General features: G+C 24.8%; 1 protein-coding gene across 1 annotated transcript in view; it reads right to left on the bottom strand.

The window, feature by feature from the left end:
- LOC113556585 overlaps positions 1-16,317 on the bottom strand; it is a 113,528-nt gene that overhangs the window by 49,606 nt on the left and 47,605 nt on the right. The window contains exon 2 of the mRNA XM_026961629.1: positions 3,432-3,527. The gene's annotated coding sequence lies outside the window, so the exon portion shown is untranslated. The remainder of the gene's footprint in view (positions 1-3,431; positions 3,528-16,317) is intronic.

The following is a 16,317-nucleotide window of genomic DNA, read 5'->3' as shown; positions in this document are numbered from 1 at the left end:
AAAACCAACAACAGCAACCACTTTTATTTCCGTACAAATTAAAATATAGCTATTGGTTACTAATAACTAATAGTATGTTGCCTACCTTATATTGTTAAACTAGTACTTAACACTAAAACCTATTCCTAATTATATTAATAAAATATTATATACTATGTTATGTATTTTATTTTTATTATTATTTAATTATTTATATAGCGAAAACTAAAATTAACATAACTCAACAATCGTATAATGTATGTTTAATAATTTATGTATGTATATATATATTAGATTTTGTTAATATATAATAATACTTATATATTTAGAATAAAATTATTTTCTTTGTTTTTTAGATAAATTTATTTTTATACTAGTTCTTTGGAAAGGTGTTTTACTCATCGATAGAGATAAAAAAAATAAGGAAAAATAGATGGGCATCATGTTTACCGTTCTACTATACGATGGGTGTCAATTGGGTCAATGTGATGAATGTGTTAAATTTCAATTCAATAATATTATAAAATATACTAAAAAACGGATTCTGAGCGGAAACAGCAATTAGCCTTTACATTGAGTATATTTTATGTTATGTTGTTTTGTTAATGTTGCTATTACATAATGTGCAATCTATTTTACTTTTAGCAACATAACATGTTGAATTCATTTTCACTGAAAACAATGGATTAAAATAATTTGAATATATCTCAGTGAATATAAATTAATATATGTAAATGTTTAATGTACCCACAAATAATGTTTTTTAACTACCTGTTATAACAAAATAATGGATATCGTTATTTATAGTTTAAATATTTAATTTCGTCTAAATTTGAAAGTAAAATATTTATAAAAACAAAAATAAAAAATTATGCTTGTATATTTTTTAATTTTTTTGGTTTTAGTATGACTACTTATGAGGAACTATTAAATTGTTAAATCTTAATTAGAAAATTTGCAAATTTTATAAATTGTTAACTAAAAAACAACAGTAAAATATTATCAATATATTAATATATTATTAACAGTATATTAAAAATAGTAATTTTATCAATATGTTAATCAAAATACTTATAAATTGATTCTGACCATGTAGTTTAAATATTTTCATTCATCTATAAGAAAAACTTGTTTAGGATTTTGTATTAAATTTTCAAGATATTTGACCGAGCTAAAAAATACTATCAACATTTATAGAAATAATAGACTTAATAAGTTTATTCTGTATAGAAAATAATCAAATAAACAATTGATAAACATTTAAAGTATTTACAGTTATTCATTTTCGAGTTGCGCCAAAAACAAAATAAACAAAATAATTTTGTCTGAAAACAAACTTGAAAATTTTTTTTCCCCAGTGTTTTTGAAAAACACATAGGTTTAATTTTTAATTTTGACCTATAAGGTACAAATTAGATCCAGTTTGCAATCATAAACCACTTTCAAAGCTGAAAATCAAAGAATTAATTACAAATCGTGTGAAATATAGACATATATGAAAAAAACAAACATCAATTTAAAATCAATACATTTATCGCTCAGAAATTATTAACTATATTTTAGTTCAATTACTCTGAAGTTATTATTTATATTTATGCATATTATATTATTATAATAGTATTTATAGAGGTAAATTAACGATATGTACACTTTCAAAAGTTTACTAGTTTGGCGTGTAATAATTGTAATTGTTAAATATATCAATATTGATATAAATCATATTATACCTTCAGCATTTATGAATAAAATATTTCCCGTCAAAAAAAAATTTGAAACGTTGCTTCAAATTGATAACCAATAACCAAAACAATAAATCAATGGCATCTGAACAGTAATAATGACTAACGTTACATTAAATCTCTGTGGAAATGGTTATCGATTATCATCATAACGATATATAACGATAACAACACACCAGCTTTCTAAAATTTCCTGTTTTTCTTTTATTTTGCAGACAATTCTTTCTTTTTTTTTAATAACTAAGTAAACTTTTTTATTTTTTTAAATGCAAACACTGATTATCTCGAAAAAAGTACATTATTTTTTAGATAATTCAACACCATTACAAAACCACATTTTTAATTTCAAATATTTTTACTATTCCGTATTGTTATCGATTACTTTTTTTGAATAACAGTATCATTGATTTTTATCCAAAGCCGAGTACTGTTTTAATATTTTCAATACGTAATAATTGAATTTCGTACAATAAGTTAACAATAATATGTATCTATTTAAAGAAAGATAATCAGTGTAATATGGAGTGCCGTTCAACAAAATTAAACTAATGATTATGATAAAAAAAAATTGTTAAAAACCTAGTTTCTTAATTACTTCAAAAAGCCAAAAAAATAAAATGTATTTAAAATCGTGAATATTTGTAGTAAAATAATCGACCTGTATACATGGATATCATCATATCGGGACCAGGTACGATGGCGATGTGAACCTTTATCCATAACTAGACAGTTGCTATATATTTACCATTCATGTTATTTTTATTACTCCGTATCATACTTATTTTTTTACGACTTAACAAACAACCGCATGTCCGCATCGAATATAAATTATATTTATACGATATTGGATAAAACCGCAAAGTGACGACACGTTTGGTCAATATTAACTATTAAGATCTCAAGGTGGTTATATTTTATTATTAACTGGGTGTTAATCCCATTTAATTTATTTAAAGTTTATTCGTTGTGGAATCGAATGATTGACTAAGTAAGTTGAATCTTGCGGTCTAGCTTGTTAAGTTAATAAAATTAAATGTCCTGGTAGTTGTTTTATGACAATTCCTGCAGTCTTTGACTGCCGTTCAATATTTAAATACAAATTTATTCGAAAATCATAAAGATTCATAACCAATCGAAACATTTTTGACAGAAAAAACACAAAATTATTTGATTATCTACATTTTGTCATTAGATTAAGATTAGATTAGATTTTTCTATATTTTTCTAATTATATTGCTTCCTTACCAAATTCATCCGATTCCTTAATGAAAACAAAACATAAATTATAAAAAAATTCTTCGACGGCGATGAGCTGATTGTACGCAGAAAGGAGCTACGTTAATCAAATATTGTAGGCATTTATTTATTTTTAATTACATTTTTTTTCCCAGAATAATTAATGAAAAAGCTCTAAAACGTTAGATATTGCGTAAATATTTCACTGAAACCAAAAATGCCGAAATACGCGAAATTATGCTAATTATAGTTTTGGATTTAGATTTATTATATTATAAATATAATTTAAATTTGATCATAATTGAACTTTAAAAAAAAAAAATAAATTCTAGAAGCTTAAACTAAAAAAACTAATTATCACATTAGTCCACGGGAGATTTTATCATAATATTATAATACATATGCCAAGGCCCAACAACGTTTCATAAACTGTTTAATATTCTGCACATAATACAATTAATAATGAATAATACTTACGATATTTTCATAAACTCCAAGTTCGCAAAAAACGTTACTGAGTACGGGTGGATGAGTTTCTGGTAGAAACCGAACGAATTCAACGCCAACGCCGTGCTGAAACACAATTGTACATTTTAATATTAAAAATAAATCGTAATTTGTGTAAAATTATAATGTATAAATTATTATTATTTTATATATAATGTATTTATTAAAATAAATAACTGTATTACCAAATTCGTTTGGGTCGAAATTAATTTTTGTTACTTTATAGTTCTGTATAGTTTTTCATTTGCTTTAGTTAGAATATAATATTATTAAACAACATTTTACGATAATACTTATAATGATTAATCTAAAGATTTTCCAATTCTTAATTCTAGATATATTTTTTATTTAATCATATTATAATAACTTGAAGATGAATTATTAAAAATCCACTTAACATTAAGAAAGTATTTGTCTTAATTTTTGATTAATGCGCTTGCATCAAAATTATGTCCAAAAAATATGTTTTAAATCGTAAAAATAACTCAGAATTGTAATTTTATTAATAAGTATTTGGTTTTAAGATATGTGGTTTTTTAAACATATATTTAAATAATTGTATATGCTATAATATAATAATTATTATAGTAATAATAATTATTTATTTATTTTAATAAGAAGGGCAAAACCCAATGTGTTATAACAGATAATATATTTAAATTAAGTCTTAAGTATAAGAATAAATAAAATAAAATATGCACAGTAGGTATATGAAAAAGTTAAAGATAACAATAATAGTATGTATCATTTTTAATGATATATAGGTGTGGTTATTATTATACCATACAATATAATTGTAAGATTATATAACACAATAGTATGTGTATCAGAACACTAAGTCACTTTTAGTTATTATGGTTGATAAATCAGAGAAAAAATTAATGTGATAATTATTTTTGCATAAGCAGCTACTAGATAGGAGTGAGTTATTTGATTAATATTATTTTTTTTTTTTTTTTTTTTGAGGAAAATATTAGTATTACGCGGTGGAACGTAGAAAAACGACGAGATCTGATATAACGAAAAGAGACATTAAACTGGATATTATCTAATAAATACAGATAGTTAATGTGACCGTTGATGAGGTTGTATAGAAATTATAAGGCGGAGAAGTTCTGTTGTGAACGAATTAAATCTTAGTTACGAGGTTCTTGCGAAGATAAATGTAGCTTAATAGCTACGAATACCTGGAAGCGTTTTTAAACTCATTCAATTGACTCGCATTCTGAATTAGATTAAAAGCTTCAAGTAATCTAAAGAAAGTAATCTATTATAATCTGTAGCCAACGGTTATCATTAAAATAAATAAAAAATATTTATTCAATTTTCATTAGCTAAAACTAAATTCACGTGTTAGCCATACTATATCAACCATTAAAGTCTAGAGGTCGAGAGAATAAACAAAGACATCCTCTGAGTCTCATGGAATCTATTGAATCTAATCGATTGAAAACAGTTCAATAGCTTATGAAGTTAACGGGTCCAAATACAGAGTGCAAGCTCTCTTCAGCTTTATAGTTTCAGTATATATAATATATATATATCGATATGTTAAGCGCAAACACCTGATGTGTATACATTATAAAATTATTCGGTAATCACACTTGAAATTTTGTGACAATATACTGAATATTAAATATTCGTAGAAAAATATTTTTTTATAAGTTAAAACTCTTGTAAACGATATAAAATAATAATAATAATATAATAATACAAATATATTTTTTGTGTTTTATTAACACGTAAAAGCGCTTTCAGTCGATCATACTGACTATATTCGTTTCGTTGTATAGGCCATTTTAGAATTTGTATGTGTTCCTAATATTTTTATAAAGTACGATTGACTTTTTATCCAATACATTCTACCACTAAACTAATACTACAAAATCATATTCTATATACAAGTGATCTGCATGCGATAAATTAGGTAAATACGCTTGAGATATATACATAAAGAAAATTATCATATACATAAATTAATAATATTTATAAATATATTCTTGAAGTTTGTTCACTCGCGCGTTCCTTAATAGAGGTTTCTTTATACGATGACTAAGAGATTAAGCAAAACGACATTGTATCGGTACAATAGTAGTAAATATGTTCATAAATAATAAAATATGTATTTAGTTTGAAAAGAAAATAACATTCAGTAATAGCTATGCTTAATTTATTATAAATTTATTATGTAACAATATGTTCTCTCATTCAAATGATAATGATTTAAATAGTCTTCGATTTTACGTTTAACTCCTTAACCGTTTAACATTTTTATTTGTGGGTTATTCACAAAATACTTTCAATGTATTTCTAAGACTTTAAACTTACACACATAAACGTATTTGTACAAATAATATTAAAACAAAAGAAAATTATACATATGTCATATATATTTAAAATAATTATTGTTTAATAAAAATCAATACGGTCACAAACTAGGGAAGTGTCAGAGTCAGACTAATGAAGTATAATTTGCAATTAGTTCTACGAACGCGTTTATTTTTTTTTTTTAATGAAACGTTTTAATTTTGTAATCGTGTTTATCGTTTCAAATATTGAAGATGAAACAGTACGCGTAATAATACATAGTTCAGTATTCCTGCAGGCACTCGGGAATGTTGCATAGTTTTCATTTTTAAACCAAATGCGATTAAAATAATACTTTGAGTATTCTATAACTATATACAGTACAACGTTCTTCCTTAAGTTGGAAGCAAACATTATCGAAAAATCATGTTTTAAGACACTGGTTCCCAAACTGGGGGGCGTGTACACGTTGCTGGGGAGGCGCAAGCAGTTATTACGAAACTGTCCAAAGAAAAGTTTTATCAGCATTAACATTAATTATTAATTTCATTATGTATTTTTTTATTTTTATTATTAATATTTTATACTTATTTATTATTATAATATTTCACCTAAATTGATTGTTACATTTTATTATTTACAATTATTTATATTTTATAACTATTATCATCAATAAAGAAGTAGTCATTTCGAATATTGTATAGTTTATTTTTAAAGTACACAAAATATGGTGATCGAATTTTTTCAATTTATAGCAGGGGCGCTAGATTTTTGAAAATCTACAAAGGTTAGGTTACCGAGAACCACTATTTTAAGACTAACGCGAATCGAAACACAAGATATCAAAACATAAACATTAATATTACTCTGTTTTTAAATAGATATAATATATTAGAACTGTGGATATTATGAAAGTTTATAATATTATATTATTCCTCAAATTAATGTAAGTACTACACTGCATTTTAAATTAAGTCCTATGAACTTTGAATATATATATTGCTTAAATGTTGTGCATAACATCGTTTATCAGTGTATAGTGAAAGCTTAATAAGCCAGGGAAGCTAAACGTATACATGAACTACAAACTTTCATGGTTATTATTTTTTGAGAAAATAGTTAAAAAACATATTGAGCGTACTTTATTCTCAGTACGAAATAATAATACTGCGCAGGTACAGTACTAATAATACAAATTTGTGGCAACGTTGTACGATCACTTTTGTATTTTTACATTGCGAATTTACAATAATTTAAATAACTCGAATTTTTGTGTTTCACTGTAGTTAATGATAGGGTGGGAGGAAAATCAATAAAAAATTATAGGCAATACCCATTGACGAAAATATTCATACAGTCTTATGATATTGAATTTGATATTGAACGTGATGTTTATTAAGACCAGTTTTCTTTATAACGAGGGTCGAGTGCCGACAAAAACTTATAATCAGCAAAGCACAAGATACGTACGTGTTGAAACCATAAGCTCAATGGTTTTCACATTTTCCAAACACACTTCATGTTATCTTACAAACAAGCGTTATCTCCAATACATCTTTGAAAATATAAAAATTATTAAACAACTCATGAAAGTGTTTTGTCTTGTTTTTATATTTTTAAATATATGGTCCCTTAATATTGGCAAAAACTCGGTTTAATAATAAAAGTCAAATGGTTTATTGGCTACACGGAATATAATAATATTATACATAATATATACGAGTATTGCAGTTAATAACTTGCAATAATGATTCAGCAGTCATTATTGACAGTGGTTAAATCGGTTAGGTAATGTAGGCAAATACGTATCATGTAAAATATATAATAATACATTTTTTTATTTTATTTATAATACTGAAAATATTTAATGAAGTACTATAATAAGCGCATGTGTGTGGATATATATTGTATGACTTGAACACACATGAAAAAATCAGCCACCCAATAGCGACACTTTCTATAAGATGATTTGATTAAATACGATAACAAACTTTGTTAATTGAGATTTAACTAAGATTTATGTATCTACACCATTTCCTTTCAAAAATTATTTTTTTAATTCAAACATCTCCCTTATTAAATGTGGTTAATGGTAATATAAAGTTTCACGAGCGATAAATCGATAACAAGCGTATAGAAAATGCCGATGAATAATATCATTTGATCAATAAACAAACAACATAACATTAGCTATTATCATAGCAAATCACCGAAATAATATTATATACTGACACCAGCATTATTAACATTGTCTAATTACTATAGATATCTAAATTTTAAGATTTGTTATAGCAATGGACATAATTAAGTAAACCCATAGTTAAATTGTTACATTAATTAGTTAGTTAAAGTATAAAATAAGAGTTATAATACGAATCTATATAATATCTATAATATAATTTATAACTGTAAAGTCATATTGGCATAGACACATAGATATATAAGAAATAAGAAATTTAAATTATTTGAAATACAATGTTTTTGAACAAAATACATTAAAAACACTTAAAAATTATGTTCACCGCCCAACGCGTTACCTAATAGTTATTATATTATTATTATTACTTTAGCCTACTGTCAGTATTTTTGCTTTAAATCGTAATCGCTACACTCGAAAGGTTTTCCGCCAGATAATAATAATAATAATATTATTATAATTAATGGTAACCATTATTGCGCGGTTACATTGTTTTTAGCAATAACTATACTACGAAATAAGAGTAGGTACTTCAAGAATAATGTTCTTCTTTTGTCTTAATCTAAACTTTGGCATAGTTTACGCTCACTCTTGTAAGTAGTAGTAAGAATTCAAATGCAATTTCTCGGAAATACACGACTTTTGGTAAATCTCGGAAACCCACAACAAATGTACACATATTATATGTAGCAGCATTTGTATTTAAAGACGATATGGCGTATATCTATTATAATATACATTTGTAAGATAGAAGGCGGTCATTTGCAATAACAGAATGAATATACTTAGAGAACACAATATACAACTACATTTTCATATAAAATACGCTTTACGCCAAAGCTTTAAATCTATTTTAAATATCGATGGCAATCAGATAAAACGGGATCAAAATTATTATCAAAATCTAAATTTCCTTAAAATTATATTCAACATTTAAAATTAAATTGGAAAAATAAAAATCCGTAATTCGTATGAAAATAAAATTGTTTTTTATACAAATCTATTTAAAAAATTTAAAAAAAATATATATTTAAAACTTAACAATAATCATCAGTTCATCAGTATATAGTAGGTAATTTTGTTTTCTTAGAACCGTCACCGTTTCACAGCTACGCTTATATAGTACAAGACACGCAAACGACGTTACTGCACATAAAACCATCAATATTAAAATCGAAGAATTTAATTCCGATTTTAAACTATGCTTCTCTTGTGTTAATAAAAAGGTCTCAAAACTCGATTTTTAATTAATGTGAGAATTTAAAAACGTGAAACCTAAAAAAAATCCGAAAAGGGTTAGTCATTGTCAATGGAAAAGATTACCGAAAGTCGAACATTTGAAATGTAAAAATTGTTTATACACATATAAAGACTATACATATAGTTGATCTCTATAGAATTATTTATTTTTTAATTACAGTGAAAGACAAAAAAAAATAATGTTAAAAACTAGTGTTATTCACGTCTTATTTTTTTTTTTTCAAATAGATATTTTTAAAAATACTGACTAATTAAGATTTAAAACAATGTCCAATCTAAACTACTGGAAATCATACTAAACTTAAGAATCTTACCATTTTTTTCCAGTATATACAAGATGTAACTCGTCTAGTTGACATTATCGAATTTGTCAATATATAGACATAATATAGTATATCTAGACGAGTTACACCATGTAAAGTGTCATCAGATACACAAAAAAATTATATACATATATTACATTATGTTAAATCAATCAAATAAACCGACTCGTGTCTTATCGATATTCGTTATTTTCAATAAATATAATTATATTTGGACTTTCTTTGTTACAACTTTTGTTTTTATATATTTTATTTTTTCTTACTCAAGGTTGGAGAGGAAGGAGAGTGATTCACACATATTGCCTCACGAATAACATACAGTTAGAATCGCCACCGATAGAACACGATAACGTGATGTTAATGCGCTGTCGAGACCTACTATTTGCGTTTTTTCATTTATTCAAATAACAACGAACAGTGTGGCGTCTGTCGTAGAATATATTATCATATATTTGTGGCGACTTTGGGATTGTCAACGAATTTGTTCGGGAATGCGTTTGATGGTGTATTTGGAAAGATTGCAACAACGAGCTTTGGAATTTCATACGGAAAAAAAAATATGATCGAAATAGATATAAAAATATATCACAATATTATACTGTATTCCATGTTCGCCAATATAGAACTCAAGACAATTTACCAATTCGACCTAAACAAATAATTTTGAAGCTACAACCGCAACCATAATAATATCATAAGATGATAAATTATTATTTTATTTTTTATTATATCTTTAAATATTTCAACATAATATTTCATATTAACTCAAATTTAAGCAATTCAATCAAAATAATTAACTCCAATTCATTTGAGTGAAAGAAAAATTATTTAATAAGAAGTTAATAGTTAAACAAATATTACATTTAATTCGTTCTTTAAGTTAATGCGTATGGAAAAATTAACTACTTAATTCAGTTTAATAAAAAGGACAATTTACTTTTTTAATTAGTACCTACGTAGAGCACTTGATGAGCTTGTGCTCATTAAGAATCATATGTTATAAAGAAACAATACAAACAATAGTGATTTATATTATTACTATTGTAATATTAGTTCACTTATATTTAAAACCATGTTTATATTAAATAAAGTATGAAACTGGCAATTTAAAAAATAATTTTTAATTATAATTTAATAGATTTTTTATTAAATCAGCTAAAAAATCTAAACTATTTAGACAGTTGATTAAATTAGTTAATTTCTTAAGTTAATTATGAAAATCAACTTTTACTTTTTAATAGTAATTCCCACCTTTCTATATTGTTAATATAAGTTTTATAATATTATTATATAATTTTATATAGATACACAATATGAAAATATAATATTATTATAATGTGTACAGATGATAACGTGATTCGTACAGCCATCACAGTGTTTGTACACAATTTAATAATTTGTTATAATATACCTATTTTAATCGCCTCTAGCAGCTTGTATTGTTTACGCGTTTTGGAGAACTTTCTAATTTTGGGATAAAGTCTCCACTTGAATTATTATAAACGCCTGTTACGGCAACAACGAAAACTAACAGTAAATTAGATAACGAACCGATCTACGGAAACCGTTGTTTAAAGTGTAAACTATATTATGCTGAAGCTTTTGGTTAATTTCAGGTTTTCTGAAAAAACAACACATATATTCGACAACGAAATAAAAAAAAAACTAATAATTAATTGACTTAATACTTAATACTTGTAGCAAATAATAATATTTTCATTACGTATGGGATTGAAACTAATTTAAAAATATCAATGCCAGTAACGATATAGTTGACCAAGTGAACTAGAATATAGCAGCACGTAATTATTACAGTCGAATCGCGATAACTCCAAGTTGAAGGAAGATAAAAATTCGCTTCGAGATATATATTATTCGAGATATTTAAATAATAATATAATTTTTAATTTTTAAAAGTTGTTTTTTGGATAAGGAAAAATATTAAAAATATTATCAATACTGTTATAAAAACCGATTGGCAATAATTAACATGGATAAAAAATAAATTAATTAAATGTAATTTATATTTTTAGGGGAATAAAAAAAAATTTAAGTTATCAAATTGTTCTGGTTATCGCCACTCGTATTATTTAAAGTTTTTAATAAATAAAAACTATATAATCAAAATATTCCTTAGAATAATATTAAGAAAGCTCATTATAATTATATAGTGGTCTAATGATTAAACAGAATATTTATATTGGATTTCGCACGAATCAATCATTTATTTAAAAATAAAAAAGTAATATAATAACCAAAAAACTCCAAGTGTTCGATTGATCTATTGTCAATTTTTCTCAATGGTCCAATTTTTGGTAAGTCGCCTCATTTATTATATTTCCTTGATATCATGCCATTTTTATTTCCAGACCCATTTTTCCTTCGATCTTAGGCCACAGAACTTTAAATTACCGAGGGAGAATTTTTACATTGTACGTGACCTTAATAAATATACAAAATGACGTAAATAAAATATTAAAGGTGAAACAATGGTAGTGTAATAACACAATAGATATAAAGACGAAACCATATTTTATTTTAAATTATCATTGTTTTGACCCCTTGTCCGTGTGGTATAAGTGTACTATAAATTGTGGAATAGTAATTATCTCAATGAATCCGTAGAGATTGGTTAATAATTAAAATAGGGTCGCTATAATTCAACCCGGTAAACCATTAAAAATTAAGTGCTTAAAAATATTACATACTTTTATAATTTGACGCCACTCGTCAAAACTTTAAATATTTTTAATAATAAACTACTTGTCAACAATTTAAACTTTACTGATTAAAATACTTCGAATACAATTTTAAAAATATGTATGTATTATAATCCAAAAAAAGTAAAGAAATTCAAAAATTACAACAATAGAAAATCGTTTTTTAACGATTATAACTTTATATAAAATAAATATTTTCAAAAAAAGTCAGTTTTTAATAAATTAATTAGTATCTTACGTTATGATACACCGCTATAATAGCTCTACGCTATTTTCTTAATTTTACAAAAACACCATTTAATTTCTATATTAATTCAGAAAACGAATTAATAGAGAAGATATTTATAATGTTTAATTGTGTATATACATACCTAATCTAATTCCCACATAAAATGTATCTTTTAAAAAATTAAACTACCTAAATATAACATAAAAATAATAATATCTTTAATTAAATTCGAAACGATCAATAACATATTAGTCATTAGTCAAAGACTATATTATTTATATTACATTAAATGTATACCAATATTGTTTTGCTTAGATTTATATAACATAATATTAAAGTAGTTGAATTAGTCCAGTTTAGTTGATTGAATTAATAATTGTACCTAATAGTATTTTTATTTCATAATATATAGTTTGTCTGTATACTGCATTAAATGTTTGAATTATTATTTTTAAATAAGAATGTTATTATTTGTGCACTATTTTTTATGCGTTGCTATTCCTTATCATATAATTTAATTAATTTTCTCAGAACCATTTTTAATGTTTTTCCTACACAAATTATAGTGAATAATAAAGAAATTAATTTTCGTATGAATTTCTATTTACTGATTAAGAAAAAAAAAAGTGTTAAATCATTTTATTAAACAACCGTCTCCACTCAATCACATGTACATAAAAGGGATCCTTATTTTTTTACTTTAAATACTTGAACAAGCGCCCCAACTATAATTATGTTCAATGTTCTTTGCTATATTATGGCACAGTTATTTATATTATCACTAACTATGCATTCATAATTTATTCATAGATATATTATATATTATATAAAACACACGGTAACATGGATATTACATAAATGTTTGTAATTTTTTATTTAAATAAATAGTGATTATCATAAAAAAATATTGTTGCTATTTAAAATAATATATTATATTTATAACAATATTTGTAAGATATTATAAATATATTTACAAAATTTTTTAAAATTATTAAAATATCTTAAAAATATATTTAAATAGATATATTCATGATATTTAAACAAAATATTTATAAGATATATCAAGATATTTTAAAAATAACTTACAATTATTTTGTAAGCCTTAGTAAGTGGCCAAAAAATATTTTTATGATGTAGGTGAAATATCATTTGATGATCTCAAAACATTTATATGGTGTATATATTATTCAGGACAAAATATTTTTAAGACGTATAGAAAATATTGATGTGCTGTGTGGGTATGTTGGTTTCATTTTATGATGTTACCTTCTTATTTAGACATAGGTATTACAACTTATTTACGTCGTACGATGGAGGTGGTCTATGATTACCTACTAACTTTGGCAAAAACCAATATAATCTCTTTATTACTGTAATGAACAAAATTTGATGGGGAAGAAACGCTCGTTAAAATATTTGAAGTTCAAAAATAAAAACCATCCTATTATAATATACAGTAATACAATTATAGAGATCTGATAAGTATTCTGTAGCTGAGCGTGTCTCAAAATATTATCATAAACATAAAAGTGTATTAGTTTAAAAGAAAAACATTTTTATAAGACGCGTAACTTGTTCCTGAAACTCGAGCACGCATAAAATAAAACCTATCACATTTTTATCGTCCGGCGCAATAATTAAGCGTTTGAAAAATTACTTAAAAGTAGAAGCTGTATTACAATATACACGTTACATAAGTATCACGTCGTAATACATGATTATACTTTCTTCGTACCCATATACGTTAATAATATACGAGTAGATAATATTATGTAATATAATGATTTGTTTTTATAGTTTTGAATTTTCAATTCTCCAGTAAATTGGTATTGTTTTTATAAATAATTCATAACGAAGGAAAACCATAGACTGGCCACCCTGACTTGTGTAAAAATTAATGTCCATATAAAAATAAATTGAAACTTAACGTTACATGCGTATAAAAAAAAATATCAATTGTGTCAAAGATAGTTTGTACAAAATCAATATTATTCGTCGACAATACTTTGAAACGTAATATATAAAAATAACAATTTTAACTGATAACTTCTTTCAACAAAACATCGTTATAATGTCATATGAGTCATCTACAAATTTTACATTCACAAATAATGATAATAATATTATTTTTATATACATAATCTTATTTGTAGAATCTTAATATGATGAAAATTAATTTAAAATAAATGCGATGATCGTGTATTTTGTAAAAGCAAAAGTTCCCTTAATATTTTAATACACTTTTATTATATAGGTCAGTGGTATACTGAACATTATTTCAAACTTGTAAAATAAAAGCATAAGGACCCACTTACCCACTTACATGGATTTGTATGTCTGGAAAATCATTTTTTTTTTTCACAGAAAATAAAAAACTAATTTATCATTATATTTTGTTTTATATTTTTTTTTTGTATTTTTAAAATTTATCACTCACCATCCATTTTAGACGAATAGATATCACCTCAAAAAATTCTCATCGGCACACCACTGATTTTAGTACAAAACTCGAGACATGATGACTCTACACTAGAAATATTATATATATAGGCAATATCATAATATCAGATAACTGCATTTATATACTATAACATATCATTTATTCATTTTTGTGTAATATAATTCATCAACGTTACGATGTAATAAATCTACCCCAAAATAAAGAAAATTTCAAATTTGTTTCACAATGTATGTTTATATAGCTGTTTACATTCAATATAGTGGGTTACTGATCAGTTTAGCTATTATGTGATATTAGATTTTGATGTAATAAAAATCTTCATAAAACTAAAAATGACTTCTTTCTTAATCGTAAATTTTTTTTTCTTCGCCCTTCGTAATTCCCTAACATAATATATAGTGTCCTATACCACTATGGTGACCAGATATAAAAATTTTAAAAACAGTAAATTTTAAAACTTAGCTCCTTCTCTGTCGTAATTGCCCAATACTATTCTACCCGTTTCATCCATATTTCCATAGGCCATCTCCTTCTATAAAAATTGTTTTTTTTTTATTTATCCGATTACTCTATTTATTTTATTATTATTATTATCAATTATAAAAACAAACTATTTGAAATTATAATGTCAACTCATTCAGTGTGTGTCTTTATGATGAAAATACTTTGATATTGACAAATTTAAAGTAAAATTAAACTTAAGTATAAATTATTTTTTAAAGGTAAAAATACCAAGTGTAAAATTTAAATAGATACGATTTAGTATATCTTAAATCATGCTACCAACTAATAAGAATGATTTGGGTCGAACCATAAAATATAAATTAATAATCAAATTATAAAAAACAGTAAAAACACATAAACACGTATTAGCTCATCATAATTTAAAAAAAGAGTCATCGTCAAAAGGACACACGTCAAAAAAGAGTACTGTCCTACGAAAAAGACTACGTCTGGTTACCATACCTATACCGTGATTTCGTCTCACCAGCCATGTCCCTGCCATTGTCTATTCTGTTTATCCGTCTCTTTGTCAGCCTTTCACTTCCTCGCTTTCCTTCTGTATTTATTTCCATATAGCTACTCTCGCTGTCTCTTTATCACATTACTAAACCCTCTCAACCTCTTCTCTCTAATTACGTCTATAATTGCAGGTGACAATCCTACACTTTTACGCTATTTCTAATTTATTCTATTGTCCTATAAAAAATGTACTACATTTGTATAATTAAAAAAAAATCAGAATTTTTGTTCGATTCTTGCTTATGACGGTCTGAATTATATTTACGACATTATCTACCCGTCCATTTGTGTGTCCTATTTTTTCGATTGACAGTTTAACAACGACAATATTAGAGT

Source organism: Rhopalosiphum maidis, chromosome 3 (genome assembly GCF_003676215.2).
Source record: "Rhopalosiphum maidis isolate BTI-1 chromosome 3, ASM367621v3, whole genome shotgun sequence".
Lineage (NCBI taxonomy): Eukaryota > Metazoa > Arthropoda > Insecta > Hemiptera > Aphididae > Rhopalosiphum > Rhopalosiphum maidis.
The sequence above is the reverse complement of the archived record's forward strand: the minus strand, read 5'-3'. Positions and strand labels throughout refer to the sequence as shown.